The sequence below is a fragment of the Crotalus tigris genome, unplaced genomic scaffold (assembly GCF_016545835.1).
Source record: "Crotalus tigris isolate CLP2741 ecotype Arizona unplaced genomic scaffold, ASM1654583v1 scf7180000023934.22095, whole genome shotgun sequence".
NCBI classification, from domain to species: Eukaryota; Metazoa; Chordata; class Lepidosauria; order Squamata; family Viperidae; genus Crotalus; species Crotalus tigris.
Window position 1 is genome coordinate 1 of NW_024100277.1, and position 22,095 is coordinate 22,095.

Sequence of the window (22,095 nt, forward strand, 5' to 3'; positions counted from 1 at the left end):
CTGGGGCGGATGGGACTGCGTGCGCCGTCGTGGGAGGGAAGGGAGGGCAAATGGGAAGGGCTGGGGCTGATGGGACTGCGTGCGCCGTCGTGGGAGGGAAGGGAGGGCAAATGGGAAGGGCTGGGGGCTGATGGGACTGCGTGCGCCGTCGTGGGAGGGAAGGGAAGGCAAATGGGAAGGGCTGGGGGCTGATGGGACTGCGTGCGCCGTCGTGGGAGGGAAGGGAGGGCAAATGGCAAGGGCTGGGGCTGATGGGACTGCGTGCGCCGTCGTGGGAGGGAAGGGAGGGCAAATGGCAAGGGCTGGGGCTGATGGGACTGCGTGCGCCGTCGTGGGAGGGAAGGGAGGGCAAATGGGAAGGGCTGGGGCTGATGGGACTGCGTGCGCCGTCGTGGGAGGGAAGGGAGGGCAAATGGGAAGGGCTGGGGCTGATGGGACTGCGTGCGCCGTCGTGGGAGGGAAGGGAGGGCAAATGGCATGGGCTTGGGGGTTGGAACTGTGACCCGTCGTGGGAGGGAAGGGTGGGTAGAAGCCAAGCTGGCCTTGCTGTTTGCCTGTGTGCCCCCCTAACCCGCCTCCCTGGCTGTGGCAGAAGCTGCTCCGGCCTTTCTCCTCCTCCTCTCTTTCGTTTGAGTTGCGAGTCAAGCTGTCTTTGTGAAGTCCCCTTGAGGTGCCCCTCCCTCCCTCCCTCGTTCCCCAACACACTCTTGTCTGACTGCTCCCCCAGTGGCCCCGGTGGTTGCTACTTCTGCTGCCAGTCCCCCTCCTTCCGATTCTGGGGTCAGAGCTGCAAGGCCCCAAAACATGCAGAGCAGCCACAGCACTTTAAAAAATCTTGCATCACAACTGCCCTCCCCAGCCCCTGGGATTGCTCATTGCACGCTGCCCCCGCAGCACCATGGCTCCTGCCTGCCACCCAGCTGGCTGTGGGCTATTTGTCCTGTACAGACAAAGACCCAGGACAAACGGTATCTGGGTGAATTGGCCGGGCCGAAGGGCGACAGGCAGAGGGCCAAGGGCCCACTGGCCGTGGAGAATGGCTGCGGGAGGGCAGCGGAGGAGGAAAGCTGGCTGTAAATGGGCACGGGTGAGTTGATGGGCTGCATTTCTTGGGCAAAAGGCTGCACTGCTGCTGAGGCCATCCTGACTCAGAGGTGATGCCAAGGCACTCCTGACAGGGGTCTTCCAGCCCCTGAGTTACTATTCTGTGAAACTCACACTGAATGAGTAGGCAGCCAGACGCTCCCAGGCTCGTCCAGCCTCTGAGCACACACTCTGTGAGACCCACCCTGGGAGGGAGACCCTTTCAGTACCTGAGTGAGCAGCCAGGGCGAGTCACACTGGAGGAGTCAACAGCGCTCAACTACAAGCCTCCTCCGGTGCCCTAGCTGAGTCTCAAACTGGAAGGGAATCCTTTTGAATCGCTTCCCTCCCAACTTCATACCCTGAGAAATAATGTCAGCTGCAGCCAGATCTCTTGCAACCAAAAGTAAACCTGGTGACACACTTTAATACGAGGTATTGCCATCTCTACAAATTAATAACTAGTTTTTTGCTAGAGTGAAACATTATGTCCTTGAACTGGAAAATAAATCTGTGTGACCCTTTTAAATTCTAGATGTGGCCATTGAAACCCTGAGTAGATTTCTTGCCTGGCTTAATTTAGGCACGATGGTCGTTCTTAGAACCAGAAAGCATCTCAATGGCCCTTTTTAACGCTGGGTGTGCCGGTGATTGATAATAGATTTTATAGTTTTCTGCCTGGCATAAATTTAGCCACAGCCATGGTTCTTAGAACCAGACAGAAAACCTCAACCGCTCTTGTTAATGTCTGGTGTGGCCAGTGATTGATAAAAGATTTCTATTTGGAATAATTTTATCCACGGCTGTTGTTTAAAATGTGTAAGTTATGTTTTGACTGATAAATATTAAACATGACACACAGTATGGCGGTCACCTCAAGAATTTTGATTTCTTTTGTCACACACATTTGTCTTTTTGTTCCTGAAATTTCTGTTTGACATTTATTTTTTGTAATACAACTGAGTTTTACTCCTGATTTACTGTTGTTAAGTAGTTGTGATGCTTATGGTAGACAAGTTTTATCTTTTACCTGTTTTTATGTATTCTTTCTTATCACCATCTCTTCACCAAGAGATACCTGTTGTGATATTTATGTATTTGAACACTGAAGTTGTGTTTTCTTTCTTCTGAGAAAAATCTTTTGATGACAACTATGGTTCCTTTTACACCTCACCTTTTGTCAAAAATGTCATTTTAAATTAGTGAACTATTTAACCCATGGTATTTTATCATTGCTTTTGTAATTTTTGTGTGACTTTTTATCCTTAAAATATTGGATTATGCTTTTATGTATTTTATCTGTAAGACTGTATTATGTTTTGAATTGTTGTACAAACTGTTGCAACTGGGTAACGCTTGGAAGATATGATGCAGAACAATAAAGTATTTTTTGAGTCTTCCTTCACTATACGTTCCAGCAGCCCGACCGGAATTGAAATGGGGTTTAAATAGAGTATAATACATTATACTTATAGTGTATTATACTCTATTTAAACCCCATTTCAATTCCGGTCGGGCTGCTGGAACGTGCTGCATTGCCTCAGCTGCTGCTTAATCTGTAAGTTTTGGGAGAATCCACCAGGAAAGTAGCGGCCCGCGCGCCTAATGGTGCGCGAATTATATAATTATATAACTAAAAATCACAAACAGTAGCAGTACATTCAGGGCAAGTGTGTGTGACATCCCTTGTATCTAAGATGTCTGGCTTAGTTCAGTGCAACACTTGCTTTGCAGCTGTCTTTCGCAGTACCCTTTTCAAACTTGGAAACTGTCCTATCTGTAAACAAATCACTAGCCTACAAGGACAGATCATTTACCTAGGGTCTGTAATCCGTGTTCTTCGGGCAGAAATTAGGTGTCCAGTTCAGCCCCTCTACTCTAGTAAGCCCCCATGCTATCAGCCCCCTTTACCACAAAGATCCTGCAGGAGAAGGGCAGTGTGGACAACCGTGGGATCTGGCAGGGTGAGAGCTGTGAACCATAAACACAAAGCTTTCGCTGTGTCCCTGCACAACAGTTACAGTGCCCTTGCTGACCTTAATAGGGACATTAAGGAGACAGGTAAAGGTATTTGTGAAGATAACTCAAATAAGCAGGGGATTGTGGTCCGAGATGAAGAACTAGATTCTGACAGGGAAAAGTGTGAATCAGGTATTGCACATCAGTCATGCAAGAATAGAAAGGCTCCCAAAAAGAGAAGCTACCTTCTGGTAGGTGATTCAATTATAAGGGATGTAAATTTAGGGAAGGACACAGAGGCTTTGAAAGAGGTCAGGTGTCTTCCAGGTGCTACTGCCAGTAGGGACAAGAAGCGTATTTCTAAAATAATCAAGAATGGCAGCAAGGACTTGGATGTGGAGGCTATTGTACATCTTGGCACTAATGATCTATCCCAAAAAGATGTACTCTCTGTGCAGAATGATTTCCAGAGCTTGGGGAAGGAACTTAGCAGAATAGGCTGTAGGCTTACTTTCTCAGAGGTCTTACCAGTGTATAAGGAGCAAAACGGAAAAGGCCAGCGCATAGCACAATTCAATATGTGGCTAAAGGAGTGGTGTAAAGGGGAAGGCTTTGGATATATTAGTCACGATGTCAGTAGCTGGTCCAATCAAAAGATGTACAAAAGAGATGGTTTGCATCCATCAAAAAAAGGGACTGAGTTACTCGGCTATAAATTCACAGATTTTCTGGAGGGAAATTTAAACTAAACAGCGGGGACAGGGAGTTAATTGACACGGAACAACCCTGTCCCCGGCAATTTAAAAACTATAGGGCTATCAGTGCATGTAGCATAGATGTGTGTGTGGACAAGAATATCAAACTTGCTATCAAGCAAAATGAAGCCTCTAATAGCGAGTGCCACATAAAGTGCACTAACCAAATAGGTGGTAAGACAATAGGGGAACTCAGGCACCACACAGGTTATGTAGAAAGGAAACACAGGGCCACCCACAAAGGACTCAAATGTTTATACACCAATGCACAGAGTATGAACAGCAAACAGGGTGAACTAGAAATTCAGGTTAATGAGGGCAGATACGATATTGTTGCCATTACGGAAACATGGTGGGATGAAACCCACACATGGAACACACAGCTAGAGGGATTTAAATTATTTAAAAGAAACAGACCAAATAAAAGAGGAGGTGGAGTTGCTCTCTATATAAGAAATAACTACATCTCCACAGAAATAGAGCACAACAATGATAAAAACTGTCTTGAATGCATTTGGGTCAATATAAAAGGGAGGGGAAATGACATTGCCATAGGTGTATACTACAGACCACCCAACCAAACAGAGGAAATAGATGAACTTTTTGCTAGTCAGCTAACTAAGGTATGTAGGAAGCACATCACAATAGTAATGGGGGACTTTAACTACCCTGACATCAACTGGGAGACAAACTCCGCACCAAGTGGAAGATCAAACAGGTTCCTGGCAAACCTAGCAGACAACTTTGTCTCCCAAAAAGTAGAGAAGGGAACTAGGGGATTAGCCATTTTGGATCTAATTCTCACTAACAGAGATGAAATGATAGACGGTGTTGAAGCCATAGGAACCCTGGGAGGAAGTGATCATGCAATATTAGAATTCAACATTATAGAAGCACAACCAATAGAACACAGTCAAACTAGAGTCTTGGACTTCAAGAGAGCTAATTTCAATAAACTTAGAGAGGGCTTGGGAAGGATTCCATGGATGAGAATCCTCAAGGGGAAAACAACTCAAGAAGCTTGGGAAATTTTGAAAAATGAGATAATAAAAGCACAGTCTAGCACAATACCAACAAAGAGGAAAAACAACAGCTCCCAAAAGAAACCAGCATGGCTGCATAAAGAACTCTCTGACAAATTGAAAGATAAAAAGGACAAGTATAGAAAGTGGAAAGAGGGGAACATAACTAAGTCAGAATATCAGCAAATAGCCCGAGCCTGCAAAGATGAAGTGAAGAAAGCCAAGGCTCAAAATGAACTAAGGCTTGCGACCAAAGTCAAAAATAACAAAAAAAGCTTCTTTCAACATGTAAAAAACAAGAAAAAAGTGAAGAAAATGATTGGTCCATTAGTGGGTGGAAGTGGCAAGAAGGTGACAAGCAACAGGGAGAAAGCAGAACTATTTAACTCATTTTTTGCATCTGTCTTTACACAAAGGGAAAAAACAGACCAACCTATCAAAAATAGTGCCATAAAAAACAAAACAGAAACACAAATTAAGATAGGCAAGAAAATGGTTAGTGAGCACCTGTCCAGCCTAGATGAGTTCAAATCGCCAGGACCAGATGGATTACATCCCAGAGTTCTCAAGGAACTGGCAGATGTGATATCGGAGCCACTGAACTATATTTTTCAAAGATCCTGGAACACAGGGGAACTACCAGAGGACTGGAAAAGAGCTGATGTAGTTCCCATCCTCAAAAAAGGAAAAAAAATGGATCCAGGAAATTACAGACCTATCAGCCTGACCTCAATACCTGGGAAGATCCTGGAAAAGATAATCAAACAACGAATCAACGAACACCTAGAGGCAAACAAAGTCATTACTAAAAGCCAACACGGGTTTGTCCAAAATAGATCATGCCAGACAAATCTTATTGCATTCTTTGACCAAGTGACAAAATTAGTGGATCAGAGGAATGCTGTGGACATAATTTACTTGGACTTCAGTAAGGCATTTGATAAAGTAGATCACAACCTACTACTTGACAAGATAGAAAAATGTGGGGTAGACAGAACCACCACCAGATGGATCCGTAGCTGGCTGACCGGCCGTACTCAGCGAGTGGTCCTCAATGGAACTGCATCTATATGGAGGGAAGTGTGTAGTGGGGTGCCCCAGGGCTCTGTTCTGGGCCCAGTACTCTTCAACATCTTCATCAACGATTTGGATGAAGGGATAGATGGGGAACTCATCAAATTTGCAGATGACACCAAGCTGGCAGGAATAGCCAACACTCCAGAAGACAGGCTTCAGGTACAGAAGGATCTGGACAGACTTGAACACTGGGCACTAACTAACAAAATGAAATTCAATGGTGAAAAAAGCAAGGTTCTACATTTAGGCAAGAAAAACCAAATGCACAAGTACAGCATAAGTGGCACCATGCTCAATAGTAGTAACTGTGAGAGGGACCTCGGAGTCCTAGTAGACAATCACCTAAATATGAGCCAGCAGTGTGCTGCAGCTGCCAAAAAGGCCAACACAGTGCTAGGCTGCATTAACAGAGGGATAGAATCAAGATCACGTGAAGTATTAATACCACTCTTCAATGCCTTGGTAAGGCCACACTTGGAATACTGCATCCAGTTTTGGTCACCACGATGTAAAAAAGATGTTGAGACTCTAGAAAGAGTACAGAGAAGAGCAACAAAGATGATTAGGGGACTGGAGGCTAAAACATAAGGAACGGTTGCTAGAATTGGGTATGTCTAGTTTAACGAAGAGAAGGACAAGGGGGGACATGATAGCAGTATTCCAATATCTCAGGGGCTGCCATAAAGAAGAGGGAATTAAGCTATTTTCCAAAGCACCTGAAGGCAGGACAAGAAGCAACGGGTGGAAACTAATCAAGGAGAGAAGCAACCTAGAACTAAGGAGAAACTTCCTGACAGTGAGAACAATTAATCAGTGGAACAGCTTGCCTCCAGAAGCAGTAAATGCTCCAACACTGGAAGTTTTTAAGAAGAGACTGGACAGCCATTTGTCCGAAATGGTGTAGGGTTTCCTGCCCGAGCAGGGGGTTGGACTAGATGACCTCCAAGGTCCCTTCCAACTTTACTAATATGAATATGAATATATTTGGGATCCTGCGGTCAGGAGCTTGGACCTGTTAGGCACCTTGTGCTCCTGCCCTGTGCCGAAATCACCGAGGATCATCTTTTGTAAGGATTTGGGGGTTCTACCAAAATAAACTTCCAATGAAGTTTTTTGTGCTTTATATAACAAATGTTTTAGATTTCTCTCTCTCCCTCTCTCATCTATTATCTATCTCACCTATTAATCATCTATATCAGACATGTCAAGCACAATGCCCGGGGGCCGGATGTGGCCCGCAAAGTGGTTTCATGTGGCCCACGAAGCCATCCTGGAAACAGTGAGGGAGCCCGCTGTCTTGGCCCCAGCCGGCTGGGAGCCAATGTACAATTTTGTGGTGGCCATCTTGGTACTTGCCCCAGTGGACCATGCCTTGGCACTTGCCCCCGTCCCACCCCCTTCTGCCAGAGACCCTCAGATCTGTCCCATTCCTGCCCAGACCCCCACAGGCACCCTTGACGCGACTGGTGTAGAATTGGGCACGCCCACCCAGTAGGCCACACCCACTCCATGCACACCCACCCAGTAGGCCACACCCACTCTGGCCACACACCCCAGCTCCCCCCCCCCAAGCAACTGCAATGCTGATGCGGCCCTCAGTGAAATTGAGTTTGACACCCAATCTATATTTAATCTATCCAGTAACCTTTTCTGCTGTACCTTGGGGAAAAAATGCCATGGACTTACCTGGCTACAGGAGGGCAGCATTCCCTGTTTTGCCCTCCTCAGTGCCCTATTAGAAATGAAATTTTAGCTTCTGCAATTATCTTTTGTATTCCCAGCAGCCTCTTCTGTGGCTGCTTTGAGCTTCCATCCAAGGAAGGAAATGAAAGAATAAAAATAAGCCACTTCAGGGCTTCTTTGCTAAACGTTACAGCACACTGGCCACAAGAGGGCAGACTTTGCTGCTTTGACTAAACTCAGTTTTATACGTGTTTGCTTATTATGTATATTCCTTTATCAAAGGTGTACTCTGAGTGCCCCTAGGAGTCAGCAACCTGCGGCTCTGGAGCCGCATATGGCTCTTTGAGCCTTCCCCTGCGGCTCCCAGCCTCCTCTGCCATTTGCAGACAGAGAGAGAGGCACTTGCGCTTCCCCCCTCCTCTCTCTCTCTCTCTCTCTCTCTCTCTCTCTCTCTCTCTCTCTGTGTGTGTGTGTGTGTGTGTGTAAAAAAGAGAGTGGACTCACAGTGTTCTCCGACGAGCTAAAAAGCTTACTGGATGGCACTCCTCCTTTTGCTGCGTCTCTGCAGGAAGCAGGAAGGGCAGGAGAGAGCTAGCTAGCCCAGCTATGCTGACTCAGGAATTCTGGGAGTAGAAGTCCATGAGTCATAAAAGATGTTTTCGGTTGTAAATGGGTCCAAGTGGCTCTTCGAGTGTTTTGGGTTACCTACTCCTAGGGCCTAAGAAAAAAGCACTGAGTTGTAGGAATCATAACAAATCACCAGAATTCTTGATCGGTTTAATTTCCTGCTTTTACCAGCTGGTCTTGGGGTGAAGAGAATCAAATCCTGCCACAAGACCTCCCAGTTGCTATTGGCACAGCCTTCTCAAAACAACACAACTCCATATTTTGAGCTGGAGCACAGGCTTGAACCAGAGGAGCCGGTCAAATTTCCCCCGAACCCTGAATTAACCACAAAACAACGGCTAAAAGGAGAATAGTTTCTCCTTTCTGTTATGTTTTTCCTTCTAAACAGTAGAAGAAAATACAGTGAGCAATTGCTTTGGGAGATCAACAATAACAACAATAGAGTTGGAAGGTCTTGTAGTCCAGCAGGAAAGCCTATAGTACCACTTCAGACAAATGGTTGTCAAGTCTCTTCTTAAAAACCTGAGGCCCTACTCTTTCCTTGCCCAAAAGAGGGCAAAAAAGTCAGGCTTTCCCAAGATATGAAAGACTATGTTGTTATTTTAGGGGCAAAGTCATCAGAACGCAGCCTTAGGCAGGAATAGCAGCCACACAAGGAAATCAACCTTACCTGCCAACTTCCAGTCACACATGCGCAGTAGTCCTCCACTGTCTTACACACCGACCTCCCCGGGATGGCCAACTTCCTGTCCGTTTCTGTGGCCGTCCTTCCACTTCCATTCAGAACGACCTTCTCGGCATGGCCGACTTCCTGTCCCTAAGCAGGCGGCTGGATGCCGGTACGAGAGACTAGGAGGCTGGGTCTCTTTGTGCCCTTTCCACTTCAGAGGGAGAAAAACAAGAGGCCAAATTGGGAACATAGAGATACAGTTCATATGTTGGAAACATAAATTTCAGGGATTCTTTCTCAGGCTTAGTTGCCCCATCTGCATTTGTAAAATGGCCCCTGGGCCCCGTTTTACAGCCGGAGAGGGCAAGACAGGTTCAGGGAACAGAACAGTCGGGATTTTGAGGTTATTCTTTTGCATCTGTATTATTAGAAGCCTTGATATTAATAATTATAGAGCAGGGCTTTTCAACCAGTGGTATGTGTACCACTTGTGGTACTTTGCCACATGGCCTGTAGACCGTGATTGCAAGTCAAGTGTAGTAGGGGATGGGAATGAGCCTATCGTGGCTTATTAATATTAATAAGGTTTTAATAATAAAGAATAATCATCATCTTAAAACGCCATTAAAGAGGTTTATTTATTTTTGTGGCTGCAGTATCTGATTTGACAGAGTTTTCTGTCCCTTGGCTATAGGATGGAGGCCATTAAAAAAAGCCTACCATTGACTCCAAGCTAAAGCTATGAGACGGGAAAGTGTGCCCTCTTCTGGTCAAAAACGGGTATTGTGGCCACCAAAAGAAATAAACCTTTTTAATGGCATTTTAAATTCTCTATCTTTATTAACAGTATTAACACCTTATTAATAGGGCCAGGGGAGGCCCGTTTGCTGCAACGCAGGCGCGGAAGAAGAAATCTGCTTCAAAAGCCTTAAATCTAGTTAAGGAGGACTATGATGCCCTATTAATATTAATAAGGTTTTAATAATAAAGAATAACCTTAAAATGCCATTGAAAAGTTTTTTTTTAATTTTTATTTTTAACCAACAAAACAGAACAAAGCAAAATATAACACACATACACATACAATATATACTCCTTTTTTTTACAGCAATTACGTAACGGTAATCTAATATTTACATTTCCCCCTTATTCTTCTTTAGAATATTTGTCCTTATAGCCCCATTATTTCTTATTTACATTTTTCTTCCTACATGTTCTACTTCTTACTAAGAATAATTCATATTATTATACATTATTATAGACATATTTTCACTTTTGACCTTTATTTATTCTCCTCTATTGAAAAGTTTTTTAATGGCTCCTCTACCTGCTTCAATCACAGGATGGCACTGTTTTTTGACCCTTAATACCATTCAATAACTTCAATAGATCAATAATAATAATCTTAAAATCATATTAAAAGGATTTATTTCCTTTTGTGACTGCTATTCCTTCTTTAACCGTAGGACTCAATTCTTCCCAGAGGGCTTGACCGCTTTAGTCTCAATAAATAACTTCCCCTCTCCCAGGAAACAGGCGATGGGAGCATAAGGGGGCCTCCTGTGGACTTTCCTCACTGTTTTTAAATATCCCTAGGCTACACCCAACCTAAGCAAAGCAGCTACCAACAGAATAAGAGACGTGGAGTTCCAGCTAGAACTTAACAGAATCTCTCTCTGCAGCAAGAAAATGGATTAAATGGGGTGTGTGGGGACCAGCAAGGTATCTGAAAGACCTGAGCTTTCCTAAGAGAGGAATCCTACCTCCTGCTATTTCCCACCAAAACTGCAATATTTAGAGGAGCGGGGGTAATCGCAACCTCCCACCGTGTTTCCCACTGCCTCTTGCGGTTTTTACTGGGCTCCCAACCTTCCTCCAGTTCCATCCCCGTCTTTTTAAAAGGAAAAGCCTTAATCTCACTGAAGCTGGCAAAAAAGGGGGGGAAAAATCCTCAAGAACAACTTATCTGTTTTCCCCCAGTTCCTTCTTAACAGCCACAGAAAGGGGGGGGGGTCACCCATTTGGCAGAGGGAGCGTGACCTCCTTTCTCCACTGCCTTTTCCAAAAAGGCTGAAGCTTTCATCCGGCAGGCGTCCCCACCCTTCCTCCCCACCCTTCCTCCTGGCCGCTACATCAGTCGATGCAGCTGTGACTGGGGGAAGTTAGCAAAATTGCAAGCCGGACTCTGCAAAGACCCGGGTCTCCTGCTTCCCCCAGAGAGACCTGCTTTTCCTTTCTCTTACCTCTGGGCGGTGGGTGGGCTGTTTACGGCAACCTGGAGAGGAAAGGAAGAAATCTCCTACCCTTCCTAACCCTGACTTGTTTTGGACAAAGGTCTACAAAGTTAGATGGACGGCGAACAAAATAATAAAAGCCATTCATTAGTTGCGACTTCTCACGTCTCATCCCTTTTATCCATCCTTTAAATGATAAACCTAGAAGGGAACGATAGGTTATACACAGTTTCAAAATAAACTGCATTTATTTTTATATTGATCGTTTCTTAATAAAAATGCACACAATTTCAAATAGAGATTTGATATTGCGCCTAGATTAATACATAGGGATCTCTAAGAAATATAGTTTAGAAATATCAAACCTAAATACAAACCTACATAGGTATGATCTCCTTAAAGAAATAGCAGGGCAGGACAAACAAAACTAGTCTTGAATAAAAATACCTGGATTTGCTTGAAGGGGGCGAGCGGGGTGCACTTTTTGGAGGAGCAACCTCTTTAAGATGTAACACAGGGAAGCGCGATACGACTGGTTCTTCTACATCCGGGACTCGGGCGCTCGGAAAACACCATTCAACGGCTGCCTTGCTTGGCAGCCTTCGAGGAGACCCCCGAGACGGGTCGGAACCCCCTTCCAGACCTGGAGGCCAAAAGCCTGGAGCGTGTCCCGCCGGCACCGCCTCTAAAAAGGAGCTAAAAAGAAGCCGCGGCTGAGCTCGCATAAGCCACCCCGAAGTGTGTTGTTAAAACAAGCAAACTTCGTCTCTACGTTCCCAATTTAGCCCCTATAGCTGAAAGGGAAAGAGCGCAAAGAGACCAGGTCTCGCAACCTCCGGCGCCGCCGCCGCCACCGGTTCTCGGTCGCATTTTTACAGACACCGGCGGGGAAAGGCCAGGAACGGCCAGGCGGACATCTTAGGGGAGAGGACCAAACGAGTGGCCGGGGAGGAGGCGGGGGAGGGGGAAGGTGGGGATCCCCCGCTAACTACGTAACAGAGAAAGCCGGTATGTTTCTGGAATCAGGAAATGCGGGGATGGCTCGGCTCACCTGAGGCAGTAGCAGGCTTCCTTTTTTCCTTCCTGAGGCCTCGCCGGTAGACGTGCGCTCCGTCAACGTAGTGCAGAAAAGAGCACGGGAAAAAGCAGGGAACGGACAGGAAGTTGGGGACGGCCTCGGCGGATGGACAGGAACTCGGCCGTACTGGGAACGTCGTCGTCGTCGTGGGTCATGCTACGGGACGGAAAAGTGTGCCCTCCTGTGGTCAAAAACGGGTACTGCGGTCGCCGAAAAAAATAAAGCTTTTAAATGGGATTTTAAGGCTATTTATTTTCCCCCCCGTCTTTATTAGTAGCCTCTTATTAATATTAATAGGGCGACGGGAGGCCCTTTTGCCATTTTCAAAGGTTTATTTCTTTTGGTGGCTGCTATACCCGGCTTGGCCACGGGAGGGCACTGTTTTCCCTCCCTTAGCGATAGCGGCATTGAGGCCGTGGAAAAGGCCTACGGTGGCCTCGATGGTAAATGCTATGGGACGGGTATTGCGGCCGCCAAGGGAAATAAGCCTTTTGAATGGGGTTTTCAAGGCTTACCTCGTTGATCGGACGTGGAGTCCGCCCTGCCCAGAAGGTCCCCGAAAAAAAGGAAGTGGAAGGACGATTAAGAAGGACGGACCGGAAGTCGGCCATATTGGGAAGGTCGCAATTCAACGACCCTGGAGGACGGCGAATTTGCGCGGACAGGAAGTCGGACATGCTGAGGAGGTCTACCCGAAAGGAAGTAGGGGGAAAGATTAAGAACGAAGCGACGGAAGTCGGACATGATGGAAAGGTCCTTTTACCGCAGCACCTGGGGGACGGCCGATACCGACGGACAGGAAGCCCGCCGTCCAGAGAGGGCCTCTCGCAGATTACTCGTGAAGAACCAGCCGGCCGACACGCGCAGAAGGCCGAGGGAAGCGGCCCGTCCCTTTCGGAGGAGCATAGAGTGGCGACCCTTTGGCTGACGCTCTGCGCTTTGGGGCTTAGCTTCTCGGTGTCCCGATCCTGGGCAAGTGGCCTACGACGGCCTCCCTGGTAAGGCTATGGGACGGGAAACACTGCCCTCCTGTGGTCAAAAACGGGTACTGCTGCCGCCCAAAGAAATAAATACTTTTGAATAGCATTTGAAGCTTACTCTTCTCTATTTTTATTCTTAACGCCTTATGATTAATATTAACGTGGCGACGGGGGGCCCGGTCGGTGCCACACGGGCGCAGAAGAAATCCTGGTTCCAATCTTAAACCGAGTTAAGGCCTATTGTGGCTTATTCATATTAATAAGGTTTTAATAATCAAGAATAATCATCTTAAAGAGGTTTATTTATTTTTCTGGCCGCAGTATCTGATTTGACCAGTTTTCCGTCCCTTAGCAGGGCTGGCTCAGGAATTCTGGGAGTTGAAGTCCACCAGTCATCAAAGAGCCAAGGTTGCCTTACCCCTGCCTTAGCTATAGGATGGAGGCCATTAAAAAGGCCTAGGATGGACTCCAAGCCAAAGCTATGGGACAGAAAACTGTGCCCTCCTGGGGTCAAAAATGGGTGTTGCGGCCACCCAAAGAAATAAACCTTTTTAATGGCATTTTAAAATGACCGTATTCTCTATCTTTATTAACGGTATTAACACCTTATTAATAGACGAAGGCCTACAAAGTTAGATGGACGGCGAACAAATTAATAAATGCCATTAGTTGCAACTTCTCACGTCTCACCCCTTTTATCCATCCTTTAAATGATAAACCTATAAGGGAACGATAGGTTATATACTTTTTCAAAATAAACTACATTTATTTTTATATTGATCGTTTCGTAATAAAAATACACAATATTTCAAATAGATATTTGATATTGCGCTTATATTAATACATAGGTATCTCTAAGAAATATAGTTTAGAAACACCAAGCCCAAATACAAACCTACATACGTACGATCTCCTTAAAGAAAAAGAAGGGCAGGACAAACAAAACTATTCTTGAATAAAAACATCTGGGTTTGCTTGAAGGGGGCGAGCGGGGTGCACTTTTAGGAGCAACCTCTTAAGGTGTAACACAGGGAAGCGCGATACGATGGATCATGGAGAAAGCTAGGGAGTTCCAGAAAAACATCTACTTCTGCTTCATTGACTATGCTAAAGCCTTTCATTGTGTGGATTGTGGCAAGTTCTTAAAGAGATGGGAATACCAGACCATCTTATTTGTCTCTTGAGAAACCTATATGCGGGTCAAGAAGCAACAGTGAGAACTGGACACGGAACCACGGATGGGTTCAAAATTGGAAAAGGAGTCCGGCAAGGCTGTATACTGTCGCCCTGCCTATTTAACTTATATGCAGAGCACATCATGAGAAAGGCAGGGCTAGATGAAACAAAAGTTGGAATTAAGATTGCCGGGAGAAATATCAACAACCTAAGATATGCAGATGATACCACTCTAAGGGCAGAAAGTGAAGAGGAACTAAGGAGCCTCTTGATGCGGGTGAAGAAGGAGAGTGCAAAAGTTGGCTTGAAACTAAACATTAAGAAAACCAAAATCATGGCATCCGGCCCACTCAATTCCTGGCAAATAGATGGGGAAGAAATGGAGGTGGTGACAGATTTTATTTTTCTAGGCTCCAAGATCACCTCAGATGGGGACTGCAGCCCAGAAATTAAAAGACGCTTGCTCCTGGGAAGGAAAGCTATGGCAAATCTAGACAGCGTACTAAAAAGCAGAGACATCACCCTGCCAACAAAAGTGCGTATAGTCCAGGCCATGGTTTGCCCAGTTGCAATGTATGGCTGTGAAAGTTGGACCATAAGGAAGGCTGAGCGCCAAGAATGGAGGCCTTTGAACTATGGTGCTGGAGAAGACTCCTGCGAGTCCCTTGGACTGCAAGGCGTTCAAACCGGTCAGTCCTAGAAGAGATCAACCCCGACTGCTCTTTAGAAGGCCAGATCCTGAAGTTGAAACTCAACTACTTTGGACATTTAATGAGAAGGAAGGACTCACTGGAGAAGCGCCTAATGCTGGGAAAGATTGAGGGCAATAGAAGAAGGGGACGACAGAGAATGAGGTGGTTGGATGGAGTCACTGAAGCAGTAGGTGTGAACTTAAATGGACTCCAGAAGATGGTAGAGGACAGGAGGAACATTGTCCACGCGGTCGCTATGGGTCAGACACGACTTCGCAATTAACAACAACAACAAAAGAAATAAACCTTTTTAATGGCATTTTAAAATGACGGTATTCTCTATCTTTATTAACGGTATTAACACCTTATTAATAGGGCCCATTGGAGGAAAATTCCACGTAGGGTCTCCTGCTTCAGCAGGCGGCTGGACTAGAAGACCTCCGAGGTCCCTTCCAGCTGTATTCTGACAGAATTTTCCTCCAATGGGATTTTCCCATGTATTTCACTAGGACACATACATAGGGCAGCCTAGAAAGGTCAGTGCACTCCTAACCATACCCAAGCACTCCGAGTTTGTTGGCGATGTCCATTTTGCTCTAAGAGTTCACGGTGACGTAACCCTAACCCTCACTGGAATTGTCCTGCAATGGGATTTTCCCATGTATTTTACCAGGTAACATAGATAGGGCAGCCTAGAAAGGTCAATGCTATCCTAACCATACCCAAGCACTCCGAGTTTGTTGGCGATGTCCATTTTGCTCTAGGAGTTCATGGTGATGTAACCCTAACCCTAAGAGGAATTTTCCTCGAATGGGATTTTCCCACTTTTTTACTAGGAAACATAGAAAGGGCAGCCTAGAAAAGTCAGTGCCCTCCTAACCATACCCAAGCCCTCCTAGTTTGTTGGCGATGTCCATTTTGCTCTAAGAGTTCACGGTGACGTAACCCTAACCCTAAGTGGAATTTTCCTCCAATGGGATTTTCCCATGTATTTTACCAGGAAACATACATAGGGCAGCCTAGAAAAGTCAGTGCCCTCCTAACCATACCCAAGAACTCCGAGTTTGGTGGCGATGTCCATTTTGCTCTAGAGTTCAAGGTGACGTAACCCTAACCCTAAGTGGAATTTCCTTCCAATGGGATTTTCCCATGTATTTTACCAGGGAAAAATAGAAAGGGGCCAGCCTAGAAAAGTCAGTGCCCTCCTAACCATACCCAGCACTCCGAGTTTGTTGGCGATATCCATCTTGCTCTAGGAGTTCATGGTGACGTAACCCTAACCCTAATTGGAATTTTCCTCCAATGGGATTTTCCCATGTATTTTACCAGGAAACATAGAAAGGGCAGCCTAGAAAAGTCAGTGCCCTCCTAACCATACCCAAGCACTCCGAGTTGTTGGCGATGTCCATTTTGCTCTAGGAGTTCACGGTGACGTAACCCTAACCCTAACTGGAATTTTTCCCCTCCAATGGGATTTTCCCATGTATTTTACCAGGAAACATACATAGGTCAGCCTAGAAAAGTCAGTGCCCTCCTAACCATACCCAAGCACTCCGAGTTTGTTGGCGATTTTTGTTTCTCCTGCCATCAAAGTGCTTCATAAAACGCTAACGCTGTAATCTACAAACCACATTAACGCAATTGAAATCGCTCTTAAAATTACACCAGAGGATTGCTCAGAAATCAAAAGCTCGTCCAAAGAGATGCGTTCTTACCTTGTCCCTAAATACCCGGAAAGCGGGGCCCGTGAGGATCACCCAAAGATGCTGTCGCACGGCTTGCCTGGTGTGCCAGAAAAGGCCCTTTCCGGTAGACTGCCAAGCTCTGCTAATGGGAAGGTCCTTGGAGAGGTCCCTCCCGCTATTTCCCACCAAAACTGAAATATTGAGAGGAGTGGTGGCGATCGCAACCTCCCACCCTGTTTCCCGCTTCCTCTTGGGATTTTTACTGGGCTCCCAACCTTACTCCATTTCCATCCCTGTCTCTTTAAAAGGAAAAGCCTTAACCTCACTGAAAGTGGCAAAAAAGGGGGGGGGGGAATCCTCAAGGACAACTTACCTGTTTCCCCCCAGTTCCTTCTTAACAGCCACAGCAAGGGGTGGGGGGTCACCCATCCGGCAGAGGCTCTAGGCTGGAAATCCAGGGAGCGTGACCTCCTTTCTCCACTGCCTTTTCCAAAAAGGCTGAAGCTTTCATCTGGCAGGCGTCCCCACCCTTCCTCCTGGCCGCTACATCAGTCGATGCAGTTGTGACTGGGGGAAGTTAGCAAAATTGCAAGCCGAACTCTGCAAAGACCCGGGTCTCCTGCTTCCCCCAGAGAGACCTGCTTTACCTTTCTCTTACCTCTGGGCGGTGGGTGGGCTGTTTACGGCAACCTGGAGAGGAAAGGAAGAAATCTCCTACCCTTCCTAACCCTGACTTGTTTTGGACGAAGGTCTACAAAGTTAGATGGACGGCGAACAAAATAATAAAAGCCATTAGTTGCGACTTCTCACGTCTCATCCCTTTTATCCATCCTTTAAATGATAAACCTAGAAGGGAACGATAGGTTATACACATTTTCAAAATAAACTGCATTTATTTTTACATTGATCGTTTCTTAATAAAAATGCACAAAATTTCAAATAGAGATTTGATATTGAGCCTATATTAATACAGAGGGATCTCTAAGAAATATAGTTTAGAAACATCAAACCTAAATACAAACCTACATACGTACGATCTCCTTAAAGAAATAGCAGGGCAGGACAAACAAAACTATTCTTGAATAAAAACACCTGGATTTGCTTGAAGGGGGCGAGCGGGGTGCACTTTTTGGAGGAGCAACCTCTTTAAGGTGTAACACAGGGAAGCGCGATACGACTGGTTCTTCTACATCCGGGACTCGGGCGCTGGGAAAACACCATTCAACGGCTGCCTTGCTTGGCAGCCTTCGAGGAGACCCCCGAGACGGGTCGGAACCCCCTTCCCGATCCGGACGCCAAAAGCATGGAGCGTGTCCCGCCGGCCCCGCCTCTAAAAAGGAGCTAAAAAGAAGCCGCGGCTGAGCTCGCGTAAACCACCCCGAAGTGTGTTGTTAAAACAAGCTAACTTCGTCTCTACGTTCCCAATTTAGCCCCTATAGCTGAAAGGGAAAGAGCGCAAAGAGACCAGGTCTCGCAACCTCGGGGGCCGCCGCCGCCACCGGTTCTCGGTCGCATTTTTACAGACACCGGCGGCGAAAGGCCAGGAACGGCCAGGCGGACATCTTAGGGGAGAGGACCAAACGAGTTGCCGGGGAGGAGGCGGGGGAGGGGGACGGTGGGGATCCCCCGCTAACTAGGTAATAGAGAAAGCCGGTATCTTTCGGGAATCAGGAAATGCGGGGATGGCTCGGCTCACCTGAGGCAGTAGCAGGCTTCCTTTTTTCCTTCCTGAGGCCTCGCCGGTAGACGTGCGCTCCGTCAACGTAGTGCAGAAAAGAGCACGGGAAAAAGCAGGGAACGGACAGGAAGTTGGGGACGGCCTCGGCGGATGGACAGGAACTCGGCCGTACTGGGAACGTCGTGGTCGTCGTCGATGGTCATGCTACGGGACGGAAACGTGTGCCCTCCTGTGGTCAAAAACGGGTACTGCGGTCGCCGAAAAAAATAAAGCTTTTAAATGGGATTTTAAGGCTATTTATTTTCCCCCCGTCTTTATTAGTAGCCTCTTATTAATATTAATAGGGCGACGGGAGGCCCTTTTGCCATTTTCAAAGGTTTATTTCTTTTGGTGGCAGCTATACCCGGCTTGGCCACGGGAGGGCACTGTTTTCCCTCCCTTAGCGATAGCGGCATTGAGGCCGTGGAAAAGGCCTACGCTGGTAAATGCTATGGGACGGGTATTGCGGCCGCCAAGGGAAATAAGCCTTTTGAATGGGGTTTTCAAGGCTTACCTCGTTGATCGGACGTGGAGTCCGCCCTGCCCAGAAGGTCCCCGAAAAAAAGGAAGTGGAAGGACGATTAAGAAGAACGGACCGGAAGTCGGCCATATTGGGAAGGTCGCAATTTAACGAACCTGGAGGACGGCGAATTTGCGCGGATAGGAAGTCGGACATGCTGAGGAGGTCTACCCGAAAGGAAGTAGGGGGAAAGATTAAGAACGAAGGAACGGAAGTCGGACATGATGGAAAGGTCCTTTTACCGCAGCACCTGGGGGACGGCCGATACCGACGGACAGGAAGCCCGCCGTCCAGAGAGGGCCTCTCGCAGATTACTCGTCAAGAACCAGCCGGCCGACATGCGCAGAAGGCCGAGGGAAGCGGCCCGTCCCTTTCGGAGGAGCATAGAGTGGCGACCCTTTGTCTGACGCTCTGCGCTTTGGGGCTTAGCTTCTCGGTGTCCCGATCCTGGGCAAGTGGCCTACGACGGCCTCCCTGGTAACGCTATGGGACGGGAACCACTGCCCTCCTGTGGTCAAAAACGGGTACTGCTGCCGCCCAAAGAAATAAATACTTTTGAATAGCATTTGAAGCTTACTCTTCTCTATTTTTATTCTTAACGCCTTATGATTAATATTAACGTGGCGACGGGGGGGCCCGGTCGGTGACACACGGGCGCAGAAGAAATCCTGGTTCCAATCTTAAACCGAGTTAAGGCCTATTGTGGCTTATTCATATTAATAAGGTTTTAATAATCAAGAATAATCATCTTAAAGAGGTTTATTTATTTTTCTGGCCGCAGTATCTGATTTGACCAGTTTTCCGTCCCTTATCAGGGCTGGCTCAGGAATTCTGGGAGTTGAAGTCCACCAGTCATCAAAGAGCCAAGGTTGCCTTACCCCTGCCTTAGCTATAGGATGGAGGCCATTAAAAAGGCCTAGGATGGACTCCAAGCCAAAGCTATGGGACAGAAAACTGTGCCCTCCTGGGGTCAAAAATGGGTGTTGCGGCCACCCAAAGAAATAAACCTTTTTAATGGCATTTTAAAATGACCGTATTCTCTATCTTTATTAACGGTATTAATACCTTAGTAATAGACGAAGGCCTACAAAGTTAGATGGGCGGCGACCAAATTAATAAATGCCATTAGTTGCAACTTCGCACGTCTCACCCCTTTTATCCATCCTTTAAATGATAAACCTATAAGGGAACGATAGGTTATATACTTTTTCAAAATACACTACATTTATTTTTATATTGATCGTTTCGTAATAAAAATACACAATATTTCAAATAGATATTTGATATTGCGCTTATATTAATACATAGGTATCTCTAAGAAATATAGTTTAGAAACACCAAGCCAAATACAAACCTACATACGTACGAACTCCTTAAAGAAAAAGAAGGGCAGGACAAACAAAACTATTCTTGAATAAAAACATCTGGGTTTGCTTGAAGGGGGCGAGCGGGGTGCACTTTTAGGAGCAACCTCTTAAGGTGTAACACATGGAAGCGCGATACGACTGGATCATGGAGAAAGCTAGGGAGTTCCAGAAAAACATCTACTTCTGCTTCATTGACTATGCTAAAGCCTTTCATTGTGTGGATTGTGGCAAGTTCTTAAAGAGATGGGAATACCAGACCATCTTATTTGTCTCTTGAGAAACCTATATGCGGGTGAAGAAGCAACAGTGAGAACTGGACACGGAACCACTGATGGGTTCAAATTGGAAAAGGAGTCCGGCAAGGCTGTATACTGTCGCCCTGCCTATTTAACTTATATGCAGAGCACATCGTGAGAAAGGCAGGGCTAGATGAAACAAAAGTTGGAATTAAGATTCCGGGGAGAAATAAGCAACAACCTAGTATAGCAGATGATACCAACACTCTAAGGGCAGAAAGTGAAGAGGAACTAAGGAGCCTCTTGATGTCGGGTGAAGAAGGGAGAGGCAAACGTTGCTTAAACTCAACATTAAGAAAACCAAAAATCATGGGCACTCCGGCCCACATCAATTCCTGGCGATAGATGTGGAAAAATTGGAGTGGTGCAGCTTTCTTTTTGCTGGGCTCCCAGCTCACCTCAGATGGGACTGCAGCCAAGAAATTAAAAAGACGCTTGCTCCTTGGGAAGGAAAGCTATGGCAAATCTAACAGCGTACTAAAAAGCACAAGAGACATCACCTGCCAAGAAAAGTGCGTATAGTCCAGGCCATGGTTTTCCCAGTTGCAATGTATGGCTGTGAAAGTTGGACCATAAGAAAGGCTGAGCACCAAAGAATTGAGGCCTTTGAACTATGGTGCTGGAGAAGACTCTTGCGAGTCCCTTGGACTGCAAGGCATTCAAACCGGTCAGTCCTTGAAGAGATCAACCCTGACTACTCTTTAGAAGGCCAGATCCTGAATTGAAACTCAAATACTTTGGCCACCTAATGATAAGGAAGGACTCACTGGAGAAGGGCCTAATGCTAGGAAAGGTTGAGGGCAATAGAAGAAGGGGATGACAGAGAATGAGATGGCTGGATGGAGTCACTGAAGCAGTAGGTGTGAACTTAAATGGACTCCAGAAGATGGTAGAGGACAGGAAGACCTGGAGGAACGTTGTCCATGGAGTCGCGATGGGTCGGACACGACTTCGCAATTAACAACAACAACAAAAGAAATAAACCTTTTTAATGGCATTTTAAAATGACGGTATTCTCTATCTTTATTACCGGTATTAACACCTTATTAATAGGGCCCGTTGGAGTAAAATTCCATCGTAGGGTTCTCCTGCTTTCAGCAGGCGCTGGACTAGAAGACCTCCGAGTTCCCTTCCAGCTGGTATTCTGCACAGAATTTTTCCTCCAATGGGATTTTCCCATGTATTTTACCAGGAAACTTACATAGGGCAGCCTAGAAAAGTCATTGCCCTCCTAACCATACCCAAGCACTCCGAGTTTGTTGGCGATGTCCATTTTGCTCTAGGAGTTCACGGTGACGTAACCCTAACCCTAAGTGTAATTTTCCTCCAATGGGATTTTCCTATGTATTTTACTAGGAAACATACATAGGCCAGGCTAGAAAAGCGAGTGCCCTCCTAACCATATCCAATCACTCAGAATTTATTGGTGAAGTCCATGTTGCTCTATGAGTTCCTGGTAACGTAACCCTAACCC

The 22,095-nt window shown here is 46.3% G+C and overlaps 1 long non-coding RNA gene across 2 annotated transcripts; it reads right to left on the minus strand.

Moving 5' to 3' along the window:
• Positions 1-8,049: 8,049 nt before the first annotated feature.
• On the minus strand, positions 8,050-17,805 carry LOC120298510. 2 transcript variants are annotated; one of them, XR_005554099.1, is made up of 3 exons: positions 17,744-17,805; positions 8,877-9,087; positions 8,050-8,297 (listed from the first exon to the last, which is right to left on the minus strand). It is a non-coding gene; the product is annotated as an uncharacterized LOC120298510 (long non-coding RNA). The 2 variants fall into 2 exon arrangements; XR_005554100.1 differs by lacking the exon at positions 17,744-17,805 and adding an exon at positions 11,120-11,181.
• Positions 17,806-22,095: the final 4,290 nt, after the last annotated feature.